Consider the following 5,617-nt stretch of genomic DNA (forward strand, 5'->3'; position numbering starts at 1 on the left):
CTGGCGCTTGTCGTGTGTATTATTATTAGCCACAAGTCTAAACCGTGGTCCGCCTTACGCTTGCCGCCGTTTCCATGACCCGCCGGGTTGTGGTGCTGCCCCTTGGCGTTGCCGCTCTTTTTTCCCTTCCCTGTCTTATCATCGTCAGACTCGGGATCCTTGGTACTATCAGAGTCTGCATACTTCACCAGTGCAGCCATGAGGGTTCCCATGTCATTACAATGACGTTTGAGCCGTCCCAACTTCAACTTCAGGGGTTCAAACCGGCAATTGCCTTCCAATGTTAAAACTGCGGTGTCAGCGTTGATGCGGTCCGATGAATGCAAAATCTCCGAAACCCGGCGCACCCAATGGGTTGTTGACTCTCCTTCCTCCTGGACACAGGCAGCTAAGTCCACAATTGACATGGGCTGCTTGCATGTATCCTTGAAATTCTGAATAAACCGGGCTCTCAACTCGGCCCATGACCTGATAGAATTAGCCGGTAAGCTCTTTAACCAAGTGCGGGCTATCCCTTCTAGCATCATGGTGAAGTATTTCGCACATGCCGCATCATCCACATCCAACATCTCCATGGCCATCTCATAGCTTTCTACCCATGTTTCAGGGGATAAATCGGCGGTGTAATTCGGCACCTTGCGCGGGCCCTTGAAATCCTTTGGCAGGCGCACATTGCGCAACGCCGGGACGAGACACGGCACTCCCAAAGAACTAGAGGTAACTCCTGGTTCCACCGATGTGGTTGGACGAACCGGAGTAAGCTGACGGGCTTCATGCTGCGCTGCTAACTCGGCCTCTCTGCGTGCCCGAGCCCGGTCCACCACCTCCTGAGCATCATCAGCACCACTCGTCGGGTTATTGCCACGGGGCGGATCACGGTTCCGCGCATTGCTTGACACTACCAGTTCATCCACACGCCTGTTGTAACTCCGGCTTGGACGGGGAGTGGAATGAATCCGATCGCGACTATATGAATAAGCCTCCTGTTGAACCAAGGCTGTCTGAAGAAGCTCCTTAACCCGACGCGTCTCGACCGCCGCCGGGGAGTCGCCTTCGATCGGGATGGCCGCCAGCCATGAAGCGGCAGCGAAAATGTTGTTCATCGGGTTAGAGTAATGACCCGGCGGCGTGGGGACATGTGGTGTTACAATGTTGTTCTGACGAGGAAGATCCGCCAAACGTGGCTGAACCGGCGCCCCTGCTCCAGGTGCCTCCGCCCGGTTTACCACCGGCGGATTACTAGTCCCTGCTCCTGGGGTGTTAAATAGATTTCTAGCGTCATAAACCGGCGGCAGGCGAGATTGGTGCCTCCTCTTCAGGACTTCGTTCGACGCACTCTGATCTAGCATAATCCGGTAAGCTTGTGCATCCAAAGCGGCCCGCTCCGCGGCTATCCTGGTATCCTCAGCTGCTAAGTCGGCTTTGGCCTGGGTGATCTGATCTTTCACTTTCGCGATTTCCGCATTTTGTGCATCCTGATCCGCCGGGTTAACCTCCGCCATCAGCATTGCCAACGCGTCATACAAATCAGATAGAACCTCAGCTGGGGGTCGCACAGGGCCTCCTGCCCCGGCCGCTGCCGCCGCTGCCGATCCGGAAATCATCGCCGCTGCGGTCGAAGAGTGGAGCGCCGGTTGCGTGCCGGCCATGAAGATCGCAACCCGGTTTGGCAGATCAAAGGGGTCCGGAATACTGTCGCCATCGGAATAGCCCCCAATCCAGCCATCTTGTAACTGATATAACGACTCGGTCTCTCCGGTCGATGACTCGTCGCCGGAATAAAGGACGGTCTCACCACCAGATTCCGATCTATCCTCAGATTCCCCTCCATGGATAACTCCCACGAAGGCACGCTTCATGACAGGCTTGACCCGGGCAGATCTCGCACGCTGAGCCGTTTTGACGAGGTCGGTGCAGATGTCCGGCTCAGGGCCCGGTTCGCCGATCTTGCCAATGAAAACATGTATGCCACCAAAGGGGACCCGGTACCCGTACTTGATTGAGCCGGCCTCGGGGCCCCAGCCTGCATCGTCGATGTAGAGCTTGCCGCGACGACTCTTGTTCATCCGGCCCACAGCGTAACCCTTGAGTCCTTCGAAGTTGCCCTCCAAGAACTTGAAACCATCGTGCGATAGCCCCACGGTGGGCGCCAACTGTCGTGGTTTTGTCACGGCAGATGTCCTAGAGAAAGGACTTAGTCTTGGAGCCATCGCTACGGTTTAGCTTAAAGGGGTTAAAGCGGACAAGGGACGCAAGAAAGTTTTATACTAGTTCGGCCCCTTACGATGAAGGTAAAAGCCTACGTCTAGTTGTGATGGAATTGATGGGGTTTCGATGACCAGGGAGCGAATACGCTTTGCCTGAGTCTCGAGTTGTTGTCTGTTGTCCTTGAACCGCCGCCGGTCGTCCCCTTATATACATGGGTTGACGCCCGTCGGTTTACAGAATCCCGAGGCCGGCTCATAATCGTGTCCGGCTCGGTCTCTGCTACTTCTATCTTACAACACAAGTTTACATATCAATGCCGGTTTATGTCTACAGGCCTTAAACCGGCTTCGGGCCCTGGGCCTTCATAAAGCGTCACCGTCTGTCTTCATGGGCTTCAGATACAGATGAACTACTTATGGGGTTAACCCGGCCTCTCCTGGCCGGTTTATGCCCAGTGGTAATATCCCCAACACTCTAGGTTAACTAGATATCCTTACCCTGCTTGCTAACCATGGCATTTCTCTCTAGTTTCCTTTGGGAAAACGCCTATAAATTCTATCTTTTCCCTGAAAACCCAAGGATCGTTGACTAAGCCACTTTGGCTATGGTCGTGCGTCAAGTTTGATGTTCCCTAAGGAAGTAATAGAAGCTTGACACCAATAGCTACCAGGAGCATTGTGTGGTTTTGCTTCTAAGTCCTTAGAGGTGCATCGAGTGCGCTAGGCTAGTTATACTCGTGGATCTTTGGCCACATGTGTAAGGTCCGCAAATATTTGAGCTTTATTTGCTTTTTGGTTTTCGCGGTTTTTGTTTCTTTTGTCGGTTCTGTTTCTTTGCTCCGACTGGATCCATCCGCAAGAGCTGCCTAGGAAGGTCAGCATAAAACTTGGAATACCCAATATTCCCAATCTAGTAAGAGTCAAGCCAAGGCAACTGCCTGATATTCAGAATATTATCACTGGATCTGCCAATAATAAATGATGGGTTAGAAGCAAAATCTGTGTGCAACAGCCAAGGCCAGAACATACCTGGGAGAGTTTGCCTTAGAATAGATCGTACCTAAGGAGCAGTCAGATGAGCTACCAAGAATGAACACTAGTAAGGCCGAAGTATTCCATCCGCGATACAAGTATTATTTCAGTCAGCAAGGTGAACCGAGTCTTTTCTCAATGGACCCAAGAATCATTTATTACCCACCGAAGACATATTTCGAGAATGTGAAGGCGCCAAGAGCAACAATAAAACTCTGGTGCGAAGATACAAATTTTAAAGCATATCTTGGAGTTCATCGATGCAAATACAAAATTTTCCAGGCACTATGAACAAGGTTTGCAAGGAATATGGATAGGTTTGTGGTTGCCTAGAATCAATGAGAACTTCACATGCTTGGAAGCTCAGCTGAACCGAATGGAATTATCCTTCAACCACTTATTATCGGCAACACTTAGTTTGAATACAAAGGGTATTCCGAATTAATTAACAACATGAGGTCTGCGCCAGTCTTGCAACCTTTACATCAACAATGATCAGACCAGCAGAAGGACAAGTGGTGTGCATAATATCTTCAGTCAAGGTATGGCCTATACCAAGTCTTGGCTCCGCTATGGGAAAAATTCCGGATACTTCGGAAGGAAGTCAGAATCGGCCATAAATCTGTCTGCATACACAGTGAAAGGCTTCTGGTATAAGAAACCCAACCTTCCTCCGCAAGTTACCAGAATGCCAATCTTCCTCGGTACGCCACTTGGTGAGAAAATCTTCTGTGATATGACACTCCAATCTTTTTCAGTGTGCTACCACGGAAGACTTCCAGCATAAGGCACCTGACCTTCCGCAGCAAGCCACATGAGGGAAAAAACTTTTAAGGTATGATACCCAGCCTTCTGCAGCTCACTACCCTGACAGAAGCTTCGAGCATATGGAATTTAACCTTCTTCAACACACCCCGTGCCCATGACAATTCTGTCAAAAGCATGAACTTGCCCAGACACCCGCCCGCCTCAGAACTCAGTGGTTATGAAAGGATTTATCCTACAACTGTATATGTTGTGAGCATGTAGTCCAGTGGATCAGTTCATGCGAGCCACTCATACCCAGGAATGACTATGTTCAGAGAAAAATTGGCCCCATGTTGAAAAGAAGAATCTGAGCACAGCAATCCCTACGAGATATGCAAGAGTAAGTTGTGAGAACAAGCCCGACAAACTAAGAAAACAATCAAGGAGCCGTGTTGGCAGGTCATGACATGTCCATCAAAGTAATCCACAAGAACAAAGAAGTTGTGGACGAACAACCTCCGTGAAGGTCAACAAGATACCGCTTCACATGTAAGGTATTATTACCAATCCTCGTCAGACTCCTGCATATACGGCCATTACAATGCAGCCATCATGTCATACTCATCCTAAATATGGGCCATCAACCAAGATAAAAGGCTATGATCTGAAGGATACACCAGATGATAGCCATATTATGCTCAGCTCAGTTGTCATAACAAGGACTACAGAGGCTATATATGACAAAGCCATCTCCACAAGAGACAGAGTTTGAAACAAGACATTCAGATAGAATGGCTCAAAGCACATCATCATCAAGCGCTCGTAGATGTCATGACATCATTGGAATAAGAGATTATTGTCTATGATTACTTTGTGATCATGCCTGACATTTCAGTTGGGGATATAACAGCAATAGCTCGGTCATGTTGTTCCTTCAATTGTGGATCACCTAAGGACAAAGTCAGAATGCTGAAGACAAAAGGAAATGGCAGTACGGAATCTGTCATGGTTTTGTCACGGCAGATGTCCTAGAAAAAGGACTTAGTCGTGGAGCCATCGCTACGGGTTAACTTAAAGGGGTTAAAGCGGACAAGGGACGCAAGAGAGTTTTATACTAGTTCGGCCCCTTACGATGAAGGTAAAAGCCTACGTCTAGTTGTGATGGAATTACTGGGGTTTCGAGGACCAGGAAGTGTATACGCTTTACCTGAGTCTTGACTTGTTGTCTGTTCTCCTTGAACCGCCACCGGGTCATCCCCTTATATACATGGGTTGACGCCCGTCGGTTTACAGAATCCCGAGGCCGGTTCATAAATGTGTCCGGCTCGGTCTCTGCTATTTCTATCTTACAACACAAGTTTACATATCAATGCCGGTTTATGTCTACAGGCCTTAAACCGGCTTTGGGCCCTGGGCCTTCATAAAGCGTCATCGTCTGTCTTCATGGGCTTCAGATACAATGAACTACTTATGGGGTTAACCCAGCCTCTCCTGGCCGGTTTATGCCCAGTGGTAATATCCCCAACATTAGGCCCCAAATTGATTTGAACTGGTTCATGTCAATCCTCAATACTTAAGAAAATTTCTTCTTCAACATCTTCACATAATCTTGTAAACCGCCGTGATGTCAT

The sequence above is a fragment of the Aegilops tauschii genome, chromosome 6 (genome assembly GCF_002575655.3).
Source record: "Aegilops tauschii subsp. strangulata cultivar AL8/78 chromosome 6, Aet v6.0, whole genome shotgun sequence".
Taxonomy (NCBI): Eukaryota; Viridiplantae; Streptophyta; class Magnoliopsida; order Poales; family Poaceae; genus Aegilops; species Aegilops tauschii.